This window comes from Lissotriton vulgaris, chromosome 9 (assembly GCF_964263255.1).
Source record: "Lissotriton vulgaris chromosome 9, aLisVul1.2, whole genome shotgun sequence".
In the NCBI taxonomy this organism is placed as follows: Eukaryota; Metazoa; Chordata; class Amphibia; order Caudata; family Salamandridae; genus Lissotriton; species Lissotriton vulgaris.
The window spans coordinates 764712020-764731713 of record NC_141697.1 but is presented as its reverse complement, the minus strand read 5'-3'; the positions used below and the strand labels follow the sequence as shown (position 1 = coordinate 764731713).

Genomic DNA, 19694 nt, shown 5'->3' with positions numbered 1-19694 from the left:
TTTAGAGGAGATGTTTTAGAGTAGAACTTGGACGTGCTTATAATACAGATCATTGATGCATGGTTCATTTATTTTGTTAAACACCAGCTATGGTCCAAATAACCCACAGTTACGAAGAAAGCATAATAACCCAAATAAGAGAGGAAAACACTAGAGAAAGGGGAGATAGGCCAGAAAGTACTTTAGGTTTCAAGGAATTGTGCAGTACGAGGCTAGAGGAATATGTAGAGGTCGTCGGAAAACAGCAACAAAATCACATATTTGATAGGAAAATGGAACGTTGAAGGAAAGGTTCCTGGTACATTGAAAGAGAGGACAAAAGTGACACATTAGCCAGGCAGAAGTTGACGGAAACAGAGTACATGTTAGCAGTAGTATTGTACAGACACATTGTCGAGCTGACGAGAAGTAGGAAGAGTCCAAAGGGTATTACATTATAGAGTAATAACAAAAGAGAATCTATCCATATATTAGCATCACATGGAGAGTGATTCCTGAAGTATCATTTGATAATGGGGAAATGAAGAGTATCAAATAATTACACACTTCAAGGTGGTGCGAGTGGTTTGGAGAGCAGCAAGGAAGATCACATAATCAGATGTAACAATGTACATAACGCAGATCAAAGCAGCATGCATTATTAGCATGACTAAACATAAAGAACTACCAAAGCTTACTTATTTACTTTGTGCATTCGATCTGTAGCATTACATAATGCACTGCAGAAAAAAGGGTAGATTCCTTTATTGAGAAGGGTAGGTATTTTCTTTTTGCCGTCATCTCCTCGGAGCCGCATTACCCTCTTAACCAAATGCTCCCAACATGGGCCAGTTATATTCACTTTCCTTTGTCCAATCCATCGAGCCATCCTGTTGTTAGACACTCGTAATTGGTCATCAGGGTGGATACCCTGGGACCTTTATGGTGTATCATCTGACAATTACCCTGATCATAAGATTTAGGCACCCAGACTAGATCTTATCCAACGCAAGACTGGTACCCAATGTTTTGTGCTCTTTTCTTTCAAGCATGCTCGGTCAAACTTGATAGTCCTTACTGGCAACTGCAGTCCCTCATTGCCCGTGGGCGGGCTCCTGTCCACCCATATTCTGCATATCAAGTGCCATGCGAGCAACATAAGATTAAAAAAACAAACAGTTTTTTATGATCTCAATCTTGTTAGCCATTATCAGCTGTTTTGACACCAAATAAAATAAAGTTAAGGCTTACCTTAAATTCAGTTCCTGTAATCACCCTTATTAAACCACTTACATTCTCCCAAAACACCTTCAAAACGGAACATGAAACTGACATATTTATATATTATCTGGGGCACCTCACTTTCTACTGTAGTTTTCACTTGATCTTGCCAATCTTGACATTTTCTAAGGACTCCATTTAGCCCTATTTAGAATGAAAAGATGGTTTCTTTTTAGGGAAACAAGACTAACAATGGCTTATAGAAGCTCAAAGTGTATTTGCTATAAATTCTCCAGATCTCAATTCAGCAGCATTCGCTCCACTTCTGATAGAGTAGAGGTTTCCCTTTAACCTCTGTATAGTAGTTGATACCATTTTGCCACTTCCTTTTTATGTGTACCAGACATGTGCAAGTCTCTCTCCAGTGACTAGTCCTTCATACTTATTCCTTGTTTTAATGGCCCCAACCAAGAGCGGAGTTGCGAATATTTGAATCTGGATAGACTCCAGGCTGTTTTAGAGTACATCTCCTAAGGTCTCAGCTCACCATCAAAAATCAGATCACTCCCATCTTGCATATTTTGCTACTTTAAGTGGTCGACTTAAGGTGTCCTTCAGACACTTGGATATCCCTTGGGATTCCCAAACTGGTGTCAATGCAGAATAATATGGGATTCCCCACATAACCCTTATTTCATACCATACTTTAATAGCTGCCTTTAAACCAGTTAGTCTAACCTCCTTGAAATATTTAAGTGAGCCGAATTTATATTAGAAATATACTGCTTTTCACTTTCTACTTTAGAACAACAAACGTGATGGTTGGAATGTTTGAATTTTCCTCTGTCACCGGTAAATTACTGGGCCAAATGTCAGTAATTTGTTTTTTCCTCACTGTCACTCCAGACAGACTAGCCATATGCAATTCAGACATGGCCCTTTTCCAATAGGCACGTGCTTTGAGAATAGGTTTACAAGAAGTACATGACGAAGGTCAAGTGAATTAAAAAGTTATTTAGAAAAATATAGGACAATAAAGCAGTAATGTAGTCCACAGTAAGGATACAGTAATATATAACAATCTAGCAATTGGGTAATGGGGATCGGGACAGATTTGAGTCTGCTTAGTCAATTAGTCAGTGAAACTCCATGACAGAAATTGTCAAAAAGGTAGGGTCTTTAGGAGACATAAATCAACTTTTGTTTATTATCCCCAGACTCGTTTCAGCCTTTTTGGTCTTCCTCATTGAGAACAATGACTTTACATAATGATGAAAGAAACTCGGCCGTGCACCACAATGCACCCAACTACCTCGCTCAAAAATTGTCCATATCAGGAGGTTCGAGGTCCAATAGAAGCTCAAAAAATCTACTCCTGAAACCCCGTAGATTCAGGAAAGAGAAAACCTACAAGCGCTCCTTCTCAGGAATGGCACCCAGGATCTGGAATGAGCTCCCGCCTGAAACTAGGCGTATCTCCTCCGCTGCACTCTTCAAGAAAGAGGTGAAAACCATCCTTCTGGCCAAGATCTCCTGAACCTTATAGGTAGTGGATCAGAGACTCTACATTGCCTTGTATCAATGCTCACCTTGTCCTTTGGCATTATACCTCTACTTGATGGTGACACTACTACGCTTCTTTCGTCCTACCGACCAATATATGAGACACATTGGGTCACTGACTCACCCTCACTTAGTGCGCTCTCTATACTAAAACACTGGTATAAGCCTGCCACACACCCAAGGTGTACCTGAACACCTATGTAATGGGATCCATGACTTGTGCCGTTTTATTACCTGTTCACCTGACTGTATATTGATATGTTTTATGTATTTTATTTTATTATTATCCTTTCATGTTAGTGACTACTACATTGCTCCCTTGTCACACACCCAAGGTGTACCTGAACACCTATGTAATGGGATCCATGACTTGTGCCGTTTTATTACCTGTTCACCTGACTGTATATTGATATGTTTTATGTATTTTATTTTATTATTATCCTTTCATGTTAGTGACTACTACATTGCTCCCATTACCTCTGTTCTTTCCTACTGCCCCTACCCTGCCATTGTGAAGCGCTCTGATATCTGTAAGGATCTTGTTCGCGCTATACAAAACTTTGAATAAAATAAATAAATAAATAAATAAATAAACTTGCATTTGCAAAGGTATCACCTATGTGAGAGTAATAGGCTTTGACACAATAATTTATCCTTGTTGTACAGTAGCGCTTCATCTGTGCAACATGGCTATAAATTTGAAAAATAAATGCTACAGTGCAAGCAGTGTTGGTCGTATCCTAACACATTTTTTGCTGGTAAGGGAAGGGCGTGGCAAGCAACAATGACGGGAGGCGAGGCATGCAACAACGGGAGGGGGCAAACAATGACGGGAGAGCAAGCAACATTGATAGGAGTGGAGAGCGAGGGGAGACAAACAACAATGATGGGAGGGGCAAATAACGATCGGAAGGTTAGCAACAATGACGTAAGAGTGGTAGGTGTGGAGGCAAGCAATGTCAACAGGAGAAGGTGCAAACAATGACACGAAGGAAAGCAACATCAGCGGGAGTGGAAAGGTCTTAAAACAACAAAGACGGGAGTGGGAGGGAGGCAAGCAATGGTGATGGGAGTGGGAAGGTGGACACACAAACAACAGAAGGCAGCTGGGTGCAAGCAGCAATGTGGAAGGGTGCAAGCAACGAGGAAGCAACTAAAAAATAAAGTATCTCAATCTGAGCACGAGCAGCTGAAGGACACTAATAAAGCAATTTATTGGTAGTTTGCCTATGCTCCAGGGAACAGCAAACGCATGAAGATAAAGTGAATAGGCAAGCATTAACCAATAAAATGCAAGAAAATTAGACTGAAAATGAAGCCAACAAATTTAAGGGAATGGGCAGTCTCCAAGCCGCTGTTAGTCAACAAAATGTCTTGCAAGTGACAGCACTTGTGCTGTCCCAGCCTAGACCTAGAAACAAAGTTTGGTTACCGATTTCCTCCTCCTCGGAAAGAGCCAGTCTAAACTAAGATAAAAGGATCAATCACCGGAGACCCTGTGTCCACCTCTAGAGGTGGAGAAATGAAGGTTTGCCTGTGCATTGATTTTGCAGTAAAGTAGGTGCTGCAGGCAGTTGTTGCATTCAGCCTGTTCTAGCACATGCCAGGGCTCATCGTATTGGGTGAGTACCACAATAGAGCTGGTGTAAGTTGTGCAGCCAAGACATATCTGCCTGTCAAAGGGGCACCGGCCAGGGTTCTTGTGTGACCTACAGAGGACGAATGTAGACACTCAAGGCTTCTTTTTATCCCAAATAAAGCTCCACAGCTTTTTCGTAATGGTGGTTAATGTATCAGGTGGCATAACCATTGGAGGAGTAAAAAACAAAGTGTGACGTATTGGTAGTACTTAATTTTAATTAATTTGATCCTACCTATCCGTGATGTTCCCAGCTGCTCCTAACGGTTGAGATCTTTGAAAGGTGAATCTAGCAGGACAGGGATATTACTAGTATAAATGTAGTTTATTCCGAAGTGCAAAGTAATGCCTGAATACTTCATAATTTTCTAAATGCAAATTAGTTACTGTATCCTTGGTGTCCTCTACTGTGGTGCCAACCCCCATTCCTTTAGACGTATCATAATTTGCCTTGAACCTCAAAACCACTTAGAAATCATGGAGCTCCTCCATTATTGCTAGGAGAGAGATCCTCGGATCTGCTAAAAAACAAAGAGCATGATCTGCAAAAAGTGACAAGTTCATTTGCTTGTCTTTTTCTGCTAAAGCTTTATATTGAATTAGCCATTAGCTTCTGTAAGAGAAGTTTAATTCCTAAAGCAGAAATCTACTAGGAAAAATAGAAAACCTGACTTTTGCCTCTTGAAAGAATCCTTGGGTCAGACAACCAGACTCACACTTTTAACCTAATGATGGGTTGAAAGTTGCGTAGAATAAAGATGCACATTTTAGATCCTAGTCCTACCTTAATCAAAATTCCTCTTATACAATCCCAGTTAACTCAAACACCTTCTCTCTGTTTAGTGAGGAAAGCTGTAACTGGTTATGCTTTCTTATGGCTTTCTCTATTACATTCATTGCTAGTCTAGTATTAGTTCCTGTAAGTATATCTTTGATAAGGAGAAATCAAGGTAGGTGAATTATTCCCAATCCTCACATGAAAGATGATCGTTTACAGTTTTGTATCGATGTTTAATAATTCCATAGAACTCCACAACTTGCTTTGTTCCAAAGCTTCAAAATCAAAATGCGGGGGCCACTCCATTATGTTTGGGGTAATCTCACTGGTGTCCTAGAAGGATGACTCCTCGGTGTCGGAACATGGAGATCCGCAAACGCCTTGTAAATAGAGTTAGCAAATCTACCAGGGCAGGTGGCCTTGTTATTCGGTAGCGCTTTAATGGTTAATCTAACCTCATCACCCGTAATTAATTCTTCCAACACCTCCCAAGCCTTTTGCACAATCTCAGAGAAACTTATGTCTTCCAAATATAATTTTTGTAGCCTTTGGTTTTAGGATTCTTTACTATATAGGGGCCGATTACGATGCCGGTCGGAAACTCTTCCGACTGACTCGGTTTCGATATCGGTTCCAATTGACTCTGGTTAACGAGTTCGACTGACCGATTACGATGTTTCTAAACACCGTTCGGTCAGACTTCAATGGGACCCTGTGTTTCAAACGAGAACACAGGTTCCCATTGAAAAGAGGAGTGACTGCGGAAACTTTGCACCCTGTTTTAGGCCCACCATGGTGCATGCCACACTGTATATGGTTTTAAAGAGGGATCCTTTGGGTGCCCCACAGACCCCAACTGGGGGTCTCAGTATGAAGGGAGCCCTGCGACGAGCCCCCAAAATCAGTTTCCAACTGCCATTTGTGTCAGGCAGGCCTACTCGGAATGGCTGTCAGAATCTGACACCGTAATCACTTGGTCGGGAATGGTACCCATAGAGCTGTACGAATCAGTTCTGACCGACTCAGGGTTTCTTGGTGCCGATCGGAACTGATTCGGACTGCCCAAACGGTTAACTTCTATCGTAGGAATTGAGGCAGTTTTTCAGGAAGGTACGACTTAAAGCTTTCTTCCAGGACAAATCTCCACCTGAACCGGACGATACTGGATTACGTAACCCATCCACATTCACCCCACCAACAATATGGTCCCACCGGAGGTCCTGGCTTTCGAGGGGGCTGTACTGAAAGGACTTGCTAATATCCCACGCACACCTCTTTCATAACCTAACCAATATTGAGAGAGAGGCAGCGAGAACTTTGTCCAATGACCAGACCATAATCATCAAACAGGCTGACAAGGGAGGGGCGATCGTTATCCAGTCCACATTGGATTACGACACAGAGTGTAGAAGACAACTCACCAACACCAGTCACTAAACACCCCTCACGATCGACCCTACTCCCAGACTCACACCAAGATCACCTCACTAGTCATGGAATGGGAAACCAATGGGTGGATAAGTAAGAATGAGGCCAATTTCCTCATCACTAAGGACCCTAAGACCCCCTATTTTTACACGCTCCCCAAGATCCATAAAAACACCACACCAATCCCAGGGAGACCCATCATGTCGGGGATAGGGTCCTTACTAGAACCCCTGTCGAAATTTTTTGACATTTTTCTACAGCCACTAGTGAAGAAAATGCCTTCCTTTGTGCAGGACACCACAGACGTCCTCCGCCCTATTGATAACATCGAGGGGAGGGAAGGGGTGGACCTCCTAGTAAAATTGGACATAGAGGCACTATATACTAACATCCCTCAACAGGCCACCTTAGAGGCTGTGGAATCCAGTTTACTCAAAGAAGACTGGACGTCTCCCACTCCCATTACCTTCATCATGGATTGTGCCACCATTGCTCTCACTGAGAATTTCTTTGAGTACCAAACCCAACTATTCCACCAAAGCCAGGGTAGAACCTATGGGGAGCACTTATGCCCCTAGTGTGGCCTGCATATACATGGCCACCTTTGAGGAAAACGTCATTATGAGCTTGAACAACCCATATAAGAATAACCTGACAATATGGAGAAGGTACAAAGATGACATCTTCATACTATGGAATGGCGACCTAACAACATTCAAGTCCTTTTGTAGTTGGGTGAACAGACAGAACCCTTTCTTAAAGTTTACCCACACAATATCTGATACTAACATCCCATTCCTGGACCTTAGGATCTGGCTAACAGACACTGGCCTGAGTACCAATCTTCACAGAAAGGCGACAGATAGAAATAGTCTCCTCCTTTACGACAGCCACCACCCAAAGTCACTGAGGGATAACCTCCCTTTTGGGCAGTTTCTCCGGATTAGGAGGAATTGTACCACTATGCTTGACTACAAAACAGAGGCGAGACCACTTCAGCACAAGCTTCTGGACAGAGGCTATCCAACTAGACAAATCCGGAACTCGTACAAAAGGGCAATGAATAACCCCAGAGAGGTGCTATTACAAACCACAGAAAAAGAATCCACTGACGTACTCACCTGTGTCACTTCATTCACAAAAAACTCATCCTTCATCAAAAAGATAATTAATGGAAACTGGGGCATAGTGAATTTAGGGGATTTAGTCATCCCACGTCCTAGATTCGCATTCAGACGCACACCCAACTTAAAGGATACTTTGGTACACACTAGACCAAGGAGGGAGGAACCAAATGCCCAACGAACACTCTGGGACATTCCCCCTGTTACCGGCCACTACCCTTTTGGGGGTTGCTCGGTCTGTAACCAGACCAGTGCCTGTAAAGAAATCAGACTCTCAGAAACCTTCGCGTGGCGGCTAAAACGACACACAAATTGTATCACCTCTAGGTGCATCTACCTCCTTACTTGTACCTGCCACAAGAGATACGTAGGTATGACGATGAGGCAGATCAAACTACATATCACGGAACACAAGAGTAACGTGAGATGTTTGAAGACACACACCAGGTTATATACCCACTGCAGGGAATCAAACCACAACGCGGACAGCCTAAAATGGTTGGTGCTTGAATCACACCCCTGCATCACACACCAGGCCATCTTCAGAATTGAGCAGAGGTGGGTGCGTCGTTTGGCGACCGACTCTGACTGTCTTAATGACAGCATCCCTTGGGTTTCCCTAGCAAACGCACACTGAACTAGGTTCACAGAACGAGTTATTTACTTAGATATACCTCGGTACATTACCAATACACCTTGAGGCCACACAACTATCCACCAACCAGGGGCTCCTACCTAGGTGAGTACTAGCCAGGACAGTGGTCTTCCAGACTCTGGCACAATTACCATCTTCCCCGCCTCTTTTGACTGGTACTCGTTCAATATTATGGGTACATATTTATACATTTTGTTTAAAATCTTTATACTGCATCTAATATTACACCTTCGCCTAGAAGGTCCCCATTGAGCTCATGGTTGAAGGCCAGCCTTTAAATAATTACAAACCTGTGAATATTAGGATTCTAGATCCATCCTGTAACCAAGGTTTCACACCCTAGGTAGCTAGACCTTAGCCCGATGCGAACTGATTTCCTTTATTTTCGTTTTGTTATTAATTTATAACACACTTTCTGGGGGCAGCTGCCAGGCATGCTATACACATTTCAATAGACCTTTGAACAGACCTTTGCCTGGACTTTCCAAGATTTCCTCCTTATAGATTACAGAGCCCAACCTGTACGTGCGAGTCTGCTCACACGGCGCGACTTGCGATGCACACATGGAACCACTCCCCCCTCCCACTACACGTGACTGTGAGCCTTGAGGAAGTGCGGCTCATTAAAAACGCTGCTGCTGCGTTTAGAACCCGCTACGGCTTCTCTGGTCCATTACACGGATAGGTTCGAGGAGTGTGTCCGACTACGGACAGGTAAGTGCTTTGTGAGTGGAATCGACTGCTTTGTGGTACGAGAGCTGTTACTCCCCGACTTGGGTGTTTTAATCATACTACGTGCTACCTTTCAGGGGACACGTTTGGAGTACTCATGCTGGACCAACCACTGATCTCATGAGGTTTGGCGATTACTTTTGCTGGTTTACTGGCCCGTTGTATGTGAAGTGGCTGGGGGCCATGGGGGAACTGTGGACGCGATCACGCACACAGATTGCCTTGTGCACCAAGCCCTCCCATCACCAACTGCAGCAATAATGCTATCGTAAAAAAACCTAACAGGGAAACGCATTTGTTTTGGGTTGGTTGAGCTCCCTTAACCCCTGACCAGACGGCCCCTGTATGCATTATCATTCCACTGGCGAGAGCAACTTGAGACTCAGGTTACCGGCTTTTACTTTAACTTTGCCTCCTTCACATAGGGCACCTACTTTTGAGGTGCTTTAGATAGAGAAGACCGTTGAAGCCAGCACGTCTCTCCAGTAGGGTGAGATCGCATCTTCTTACTTTTCAACCTGATTTTTGCCATGTGCATGTTGCGTTATGAGTAAAACCAGCCCATGTTTGTTTTTTAAATTTAATTTTAAACCCCCCCCCCCTCTTTTTTAATCCTTCCCTTTGATCTTGGCTAGTGCTAGTCAATAGCTCCTTCTAACCTGCACTAGTTTGATGAACCATTGCCAGCTCGGCCAGGTTGATGACGTTACTCACTACTACCTGTTTCTCTTTCTGTCATCCCTATATAGGTTTCACTAGAAGCGGCGGGACTAACTGTCTGCCCCTGAATCCAGTGATAGGTAGAACACTTCCCCATACCACAGTGTGTAGATAGCTACATCTTAGGTCCTGATGAATTGCACTGTATCTTTGAACGCATAGCATGAAACATGTTGACCAGCGACGTAGAGTAGAGCATTGCTCCCCTGGAGCATTGTACCGGCGAGCAGCCTCTCTTCACATTTTTTTAACAAGGTAGATTGCCACGGTATTAAAGTTTCGCAGTGGACTATCTATCCTTTTTTAACACCCTACCCATCCACATCTACACTTTCCCCTAGGGCCCTCACACCCACGGCACCATACGGCAGGAACAAAAGATCTCCGCCAAAGAGCCCCTTTATGGGTGCCCGTTGGGTATTGCACCGCTGACCTGACGAGGAGCAAACCCATATGATGAAGCATGACACCTAGCTTGCTGGGTGTGTGAGGGTTCTAGTTCCAAAAGGGAGATTCCCCCCTTACGTGTGCCTTCACCCACTTTTTGGTTCATCCCCCTTTCCCCTAGCCTCCAGCCTCCCCCACTGGGGACTGCTTACCTTTCTTTGTTTACTATAACTTCTATCGTAACCAGTCAGAAAGGTTTCCAAGTCGGTCGGAAAAATAGGTTCTAAAACTGTTTAGGAGAATCTGAATGCCGTTCGGAGCCTTTCGGGCCGATATCATAATCGGCCTCATAGAGTGGAATAGAATTTATTGAAAGTCTCCATTACATCCTGATTAGGTGTATACAGAATCTCCTTTGGAACTCTTATTGACCGTAAATGGCTGTTTCTAGTCTTCTACCCCAGCAGCCTATCCTCTTTATTGCCATTTTGTTTAACCTGAAGCAGTTTGCTTGATGCTTCCCTAGATATTAAAGCTTCTAAATCTCACCTCGTTTTCAACTATTTTTTATATTCCTCCTCGTGGGGTTAATTTTATAGTCTCTCCCGAGCCTAGCTCTCTCTATTTCCAGATCCAATCATCTCCTCTTTAACATCCTCATAAAGGATGTAGTGTAGGCAGTCATTTATCCCTTTATAATGGTCTTAGCTGCATCCCAAATAGTAAGCCAAGGCATACATTTACATTTTCATTTAAATAAAATGTACAAGGCCTCATGGATTCCCACTTTGAGGGCTGGATCACGAAAAGCCATCTCATTCATTCTCCTTAATCTCGGAGGAGGAATTTCTGCAGACGTAATATCACATATTAATAAACCTGGGGTGTGATCTGAAAGGACTTTGGTAGCTATTGTGATATTTGTGGCTACCTTTGTAGGGAAAAAGAAAATAATAGACACAGGAATAAGTTTTATGAACATTGGGGAAAATAGTGTAGCCTCTCTCCTCAGGCTCGGTAGCACACCATATGTCTACTAAATTAAAATGCCTAATACCACTCTGTAAAGATTGTGGCAAATCTACACATTTCCAAGAGGTGGAGGATCCGTCTGCATTGGGATCTAGTGTTGCGTTAGAGTCCCCTCGCATAATATTGTGCCCTGATGAAAAGTCAGCCAGTATGGGGACGAAACCTTACAAATAGTTTTGTCTGTTATCATTAGGTTTGTATAGTGAGATTTATGTGACATTTGTACCATATAAGGTTCCACATAAAACCACTCCCCTGCCTACTTTACCTTTATAAATGTTTTCTAATTGAAAGGTGGTTGCTGCATTTAATCAAAATAGCAACACCTCTGAACTTAGACGGCACGCAAGATTTAATCTGGATGGGATAGTATTTAGACTTTAATCTCTTCGTTTCTACATCTACCAAAAAACTTTCCTGAAGGAGAAATAAGTTGGTTTCCTTCAAATACCTCCAACTCAGAAGCACTTTTATCTTTATAGGAGAGATCACACTTGAGCAGTAAGGATCACAAATTTGATTAAGTGATTCTTGGATTCAACCTTTGCTATTCTTGGAATGCCGCAAAAGTCCCACAAAAACATTGTTATTTTTTTCTTTCTATGCTGGCATAGGTGCCTGACAATCTGGTTGCATCTATATCCATAACAACAGCATATTAAAGTGTATTACATGTAGGTTGTTCTCCTTGTTGAATGTCAACAACAAAACGCAAGCTCTCAAGCATAAACCGATTGAGAGAAAGAAAAAGCAGCTTGAAAAGGGAGAGAAAAAGACAATATTCAAGAGAAATGTACAAATTCAGTTGATGATCAAAGCTGAACCTCACCAGGTAACCTGAGCACTAGTCCCCCATTAAACCAGGAGCGAGAGCTTCCCTGGCAGCCACGAGTCCCTATTAATCTCATAGGCGTTGTTTTTTGTCCCAAATTGGACTTGCACAGGAGAACCAAAATGGAGAAGTTCTCGGAAGCAAAGCATCCATCTATTCAGTTTTCCCACAACCTCTTTAGATTTAAGGTTAAGCATTACCGACCTAAACATTGTGACATAACCCTTCAAAATCTATTAATAATGCCTGCATCAAGAGTTAATTTACACTGGCGAATCATTAACCATTGTACTCTTTCTCACTACGAAGTGATCTTGTGTACATTGTCTTTGTCATAATTGACAATCATATTTGTGGCCTCTTAAAATTGACAATTCGGTCTGATTTCTGTACCATCTTCCATAGTCGCTTTCGAATCTGGTTCTAAACCGATGGTATTCATTGCTTCGTTTTTAGAGGCAGCAGAATACTGTTAACCATTCCTTTTAAAAAATGAGTTAGACAAAACCCCCGATCTGTATGGAATTTAGCTCTCTAAAAATCCTATACTGACTTTAAAGGCTTTTATCTCTGCTGGTGTGCGCACTGAGACGTCTTGAAAGATTGACAATGTCACACCCATGTTTAGTGTATGTTCCAGTTTTTTTCCCGTCTTCATTAATTGTTCTTTCACCTTGCAGAAATGAAAATGCACCAGCATATCCGGAGTCCTTTTCGTGTTTGAAAGTTATTATATAACCAATAAAATCGGTCATGTTCAATGATCTGTGCATCTTAAGTTTTTTTGGTGAAGGTGGATCAAATCAGGCTTTGCAAATATTCATGTTTTGCATCAGTAACTGAGTTTGGAATAAACCTAATTTGAACAGTCTTCCTCCCACAATGCTTTCAACATAATCTACTTTGTTGCCTGAGTATTGATGATGTTTACCAGTACCACCATGTGTACTTTTATTTCAGTAAAAAACACTTAGTAGAAGTGAGAAGCGTACCCTACTTTTAATTCAGCCCTTTCTTGTCCTCTGCCTGCAAGTACTACCTGGTACTGGTCTTCTCTTTTTTCGATTCTTTGGAGTGAGTTGTTCAGTTCTGACAGGGATTCAGTAAAGTCCTCATACAGCGAGTTCATTTCTTTCTTAAATTTCGAAACCTGTGCCTGTACTCTCCCAAAAGTGTTATTTACAAGTTGGTAGTCCCAAATTTGCAAAGACTTTCCCCATTTATAAGTCCCTAGTATATGGTACTAGGGGTAACCAGAGCATACGTGGTAAAGGGGTCGCCATGGCTGCAGCACGGGTTTTACCCAAGTAAACTAATGACAGCAGGCCTGCCATTGCATATTGCAGGAGCAGTGCAAACTGCTCAAACTCGACTGTGCCCCCACCATGTGTGGCATAGTCAATACACTATTGTTAATATTTGTCAAGCACCCCTAAGGAAGGCCTCCTGAGCCCAGGAGGCAGAGTGCATTATATTAAAGTTGAGAACATATAAGTTCCAACCTATATGTCCCTATAGCGATGTTCCCCATTATAAACTACAATTAGTGTTAGCTGTCTATAGGATAACATGGCTGCCACCCAGGCATTCTCGAGGTGGCAGCTCCATTATGGTACTGGCGAACTATGTCATGTTTAGTATCAAACAGAGTGCCTTCTCACCCCTGACGCAAACCATGTGTCTTGGATGATGTGGCATGCATCCAGGTTGCTACCTTCGAGGTTGCCCACGTAGTTGCCATAGCCTCTCTGTACTCTGGCTGGCCAGCCCACACTTTTTGTGTTTGCTGCTACTAAGACAGGATTCTGACCTCCTGCCAGGCAGTGTGATCACTCCCAGGAGTCAAGAAAAAAGGCTTGAGCAGGAACGCGGTCACTCCTCCCTCCACCCAAGCAGGCTAGCGAAGTGGCACATCAAGGCTGTGAGCATTAAAGGCTACACCTCCTCTTAAATGCATCAGGTCTGACTCCCAGTGGACGAAACAGCCCTCCCCTGCCCCAGGCACATCTGTACCCTCACAGGCGGGAAATTAGTCCATCGTGAGCAGCCTGAAATGTACACTAAAATTTGATTTCTTTCATCTTTCGAAGTGGCAGAATAGAGGGTTCTGGGAAGAAAAGTTGACCCACAACCTAATGTGGTCACCTCCGGGGTGGACTAGCGGCAGGGACTTGCTGCCTGCGGGCTGCTAGCTCCCACACCCCTAACTCTAGGATTTAAGGGTCCCCCTGACACCAGAACCTCTGTTCTGAACAGCCTGCATCAAAGATGACAGAAGAAGAGACCTGTACCTGTGACAGAATGACTTGCACAAAGCAAAAGAGGGCTATCCTGCACCTGTGGCACCGCTCTTGAAACTGCCTGATGGAGCTCCTCCTAGGCTATCTCTTCATTCCCCCAGACGGAGGACCCTCTGTGGAAGCCTGAGCACCCTCAGACTCCCCTGGTCTAGTGGCACTAGTTCCCTGCAAATTGCAGTTAAAACAAAAACTCTTTATCCGAACATTTCTAGCCATCAGGCCCTCCGAGGGATTGCCCAAATCAAGATGGTCTAGTGCATTGTGGGAACTGTAGTCCTCCCTTTCTTGAGGTTACAGGCAGCTACCACGTTTTCCTGCACCACTGCTCTACTTACAGCTGCCAAGGCTTGTTAGTCACCAGTCCATCAACCAACCTCTTTATTCGAGACTGCATCAAGATGGAAACTTCATCCGACCTTCCACTGACATCATTAACCACTCTTTCTTTTTCTTGGAGTTTTGTATAGCGCAAACGTGACCCAAAGATATCAGGTATCAGACAGAACGCTTTACATGAGCACCAGTTGCGTTACAGAAGTGTTGTATGGCGTTTTAGATTCCGAATGGATTTTCACAATTTATACCCTTATATTGGTACAATTCACGTTGCCCTTTTATAGGCATAGAAATCAAGCCTTATTTAGGCATAGCCCATGCAACCCAAATACAGGCATGGCTACTTCCATCCGTTCACCAAACGTGTCAACAATTTCTTGGAAAACCAGCTTAAGCCGTTAGGGACTTCCCCGAGCTTGAATATTGATTTCTCCAAGAACGCAGTTAGTTTTACAATGAACATCTATTCCTTAGGGGTTCATTCGTGACGTTCATATGCCCGACTTTAGGTTAAACATGGCATTCCTAAACACCTTCAAGGTATAAATATACCTTCATTTGCTATGACAAAGCACAGTGGTTCAAAGCAGTTTGACAACCTACTTGCCCGACGTAGCTCGCTACAGCAAGTGCCGAAGGAAGCCGACTCTCCAGCTGACGCACTGATCAGGAAGCTGCCCTCCTCTGCTGAGAAATCCAGCTCCAGTGTTTCTGACTCCCCTTGCGGGGTGTTGGAAAATCGAGTCCTGAGACAGAGATACCAGACCTCCTTCATTCTAAGGTATGGAGATGATTAGAACCTAGAGAAACCTTTGGTAGATTCTTGGCAAAAGCTAAACCTATGCTAAAGACCATACTTACTACTTCCCTCGTACTAGACCTAGGCTAGGTACATTGGGGTAGGCGTGTTTTAGAAGCACCAGTGAGTATTTTGGCCTATGTTATTTATGTATGTATTTTTATATGGCTTAGAAACTATACAATGCTATTACAGTATTATTTTATAATACTATTCTCGCTGTACGCATTATACTTTGCATGATTGTAGCAGTTCACCTCTCTTGCATGAGAGAGAAGACTGTTCAATAAACATGTTATTGAAAACGCCTGTCTCACTATTTCTCTGCAAACTCTGTAGAAACAAAACATGCATCTCATTGTGAACAAAGAGACTTGTCATCAGTGAACATCACGGTTGTTCCTATACCTGGTGGTATAGCTTGGGACATAACTGACTATGACATTTTTGGCCCGTCGGAGCTGTTGAAGATTCCACACCAGTTCAAGATTTCCTTGAATGACTTTGTTTCATCTAGTACCTTTTCTGATGATTGGGACTTCAAGACTGTTAATAATATGATGTCAGACTTAGAAAAGTCTGCTGTATTTACAAATCATGAATACTTAGAAGGTTCATCAGATTATGAACATATGTATTGTTATAATCACTATGGTCATCATTTCTTGCACAAATCTGCAAACCCTAGAAATGTACTGATATATAACCAATGGGAACATTGTCCTACGCCACCAAAGGGTAGCGCAAAAACTTTTTGGGGAAAATTTCCATACTTTTTTAGGTTTTAATATTTCCAATCCAGTATCATTTTACTTTAAAAATGTTAATAAGACAGGAACGAAAAGTGTGTTGACAAATACCAAGCAAATTTATTCTACAACCTTTTTTGCTCAGCTGTCTGCACTAGGTTTCGACTTTTGGAAAGACAACATTGAGACAAAAACTGTCTGGGGCACAAAAGATTGGCAAGCGCAGGGGATAGAACCTTTATTTAGAGCCTGCATCATCCCAGAGCAAATTATGTTTTTGAATGATACTGTCCAACAAATGTCTTGTATTGAGTTAGCCAAGATCAAAGACATTAACAACCCGTCCATACCTACACCTACACCTGATAGCAATAACACTTCAGAGGGGGAGGTCGACGTACATACTATTTTGCATTACAGCGGAACAGATTCAGATTAGAGAAAATGGTTAATCTGGCCCACAGACACAAACAAATATCAAGATAGATTCCTGAATAAAACACATGTGGGTTCACTTTCACAAGGCCAGATCCAAGATATGTTCAGAGACAGCATCAAGAAATAGTAACAACATACAGTGTCGGGAAAATGTGCCTTGAATGGTTACATAGATCTACACTCAAGGATGTAATACAACACTTATCTTTACTTAAAAATGGCGCTGATCTTAGGGAATTCTTGCTAGGACCAAGAACACCGCATCATAAACGTTTTATACATGCCGGTATCTATGCTGCTTATAATGAAGCATGGAAGATTAAGCAAGCAGAGACTGCAGAAAGAATACGAGAAATTGCTCGTATCAATTTAGAGAAAACTCGCTCTGTAGTTGAGAATGGGTTAACAACTCTGTCGTCCAGGATATATTCTTTGGACAGCATAGTATCCTCTGCCATAGACATCTTGGAACAGGACTTGGTCATGTTGCAACATGGTCAGTCGCAATTACGTTCTATCATGCTATTAGGCTGGACGTTACAAAACCTACATTCAGGCTATGTACCTTGGCGTTTAATCAATACTACGTCACTGTTTTCAAAATTCAATCTCACTGATAAACAGATCAAACTGGCACAGAGGGGAGTAGACTATACGGTGCTGAGCATTGAAAAACTGGAAAGATTGCCATTAACTGTCGCTGAAAAGCAAGCCACAGAATGGATTATACATGGAACAATCACTCTGCCTGTTACAATTTTCCATTTTTAGTATTGCCTAAAACATATACCAGCAGGCACATATGAAAGGTTGGGTAAAGAATACATCAAGACATCCTGGGAATTACCATACACACACAGATGTTGCAGTGGGGGAAAAGAAGTGTTTCTTAATGGTAAAAATTGTGAAAACGCACTAAGCGGTTCTCTCCTTTGTCAGGGTATTAATTTACACGAGGCCTGCAATGGTTCCTCTAACAACTTATCCTGCCACTTGCAAGGTTCACCAGCTGTGGTGATTGATCCAATTTTTGGACAGCTTTCTAATGAAAGTTACCTCATGTTGAACGATCACAGCTGATGTGGCATGTTGCCAGGTTTACCCCATCTAATAACTGTGTCACCTGGCTGTATGCAAGTATTGTTTCCAAAAACCAAGACAGACCGGGAGTCGCTGTTATGGCCTTCACTGAACATCTCTTCTATACAAATTGCTACTTTAAGCAAAATGAAAGCCATTCTTTTACAGAAAACTGTGCCACTGACCTCGGCCAAAGAGACCCATGATCTGCAAGTCGCAAGGAATTCTGCAGAGATACATGCCCTCTTAACTACAAATTGCCCTATACATTTTTCAGAAATGTTAAGTCCTATCTTGAACATGTCTGATATGAGTCATATTGTACATGTATTTAAGACAGTATTTTCTGGACTGTTAGCTCCTTTTGAAGCAGTCCTAGGAATATTTCCAAACTTCTTGCACTCTGTATTTGGCGGATTGCCTCTCATTTTGGGACTCGCTGCAGGAATACTATTTTTGCCCCTTATTTCTGCGATATGGCAAGTCAATCGACAAGCGACACCCAGTTCACCATGGAGACAACACTACTGGCGATGAAGTGTCATTAGCGCTGGTCCAAATTTTGGGACTACCTCGTCTAAGAGAATTGAATACCACATGGTTTTCTATCATTCAGACCAATTTGGCAAGATTGCATCTTACCTGTTCTACGCTGCCTGCTATGTGGAGAAGAATGTGTGCTAGGCACATGTCTGACACTCCCATTAGTCATGCCAACAGATGTTGATACTTTACTTGAACCAGTAACGGCCCATGCACTGTGTTGTCCCCAGCGGCTACCAATTCTGATGATGGCATTCATTGAGATCTCACAGACGCAAAATACTGATGGTGAGGTACAAGAGGAAACCGGCACACAGGTATCATCCATTACGAACATTGCTAATGCGACCAATGCTGATGGCGATGCTTCACATCTATGTGCTTTTGAACTTCTTAACAAGGTAATCCAACTTTCACCTACAATGGTAGATACATTTTTTACAGACTTAAAAAAATTTATGTTTTCTCCAAACAATAACACAGATTTTTGATTTGGCACACAGTGTTCTCAGAGACTCTGAATTTGACCTTCATTTTTTCAAAACAAAGTTCTAACTTTGGAACTCTTTTTTTCTATGATTATTAATTTTTCCAGCCTGGGTCTGGAACCTATTATTGACCTGGTGGCAGCTCGACCTCTGCTCTGTTGGAGAAGGCTCTGGTCTGTGCCGGAGCTTGAACCGTTTAGAGAAGAATTCAATACTATTTGGAGGCAGCTAAAGAACAAGAATATACCTTGGTTGGTACATGTTAAGACTCTCCTTTACCAAATTGGTCTTCCCCAACTTTGGGATACACCGGAGGACAGCTGTATGAGGATGCAAAGGACTGTACTGGTGGCAGTTGTAAAATCGCATAACCTCAAACTGCTACACTGTTCTACTTTCCTGGGCAGATTGTCCACTGAGTCCCTCATAACAAAAGTTGAATACAGGATGGAGGCGTTTTTGGACCTGGTGCAGCCTCCACTGGCAAGAAAACTATATATTCAATTGAGGCACGGCTCCTTACCGGTTGGGGCATTTACATCTAAATGGGCGAAAACGATGAAGGCTAACTGCCCTGCCTGTAATCACGCCAGGGAAGACATTATACATATCCTCTTTTTTTGCTCAGCATACAGTGAAATTCGGAAGGGCTGGATTATCCCACTATGCAAAAACTTGGGTTTTAGACACTGTGTACATGCTTGTAGAGTCCTAACTTATGACACTGCCCCTCTCATTGTTTTTGCCGTTTCCCAGTTTTTATTCCGCATGTGACTGAGAAGAACTGCATTTATCCACAAGGAATAATGGACTATTGCTTTTATGCTTTACTATTCCTTTGATAACCAACGTTTAATAACTTTTTAATTCT

At 42.6% G+C, this 19694-nt stretch overlaps 1 protein-coding gene across 1 annotated transcript in view; it reads left to right on the top strand.

Moving 5' to 3' along the window:
- Positions 1–19694, top strand: part of PACS1 (phosphofurin acidic cluster sorting protein 1) — a 1518728-nt gene that overhangs the window by 480497 nt on the left and 1018537 nt on the right. The gene's annotated exons all lie outside the window — the stretch shown is intronic.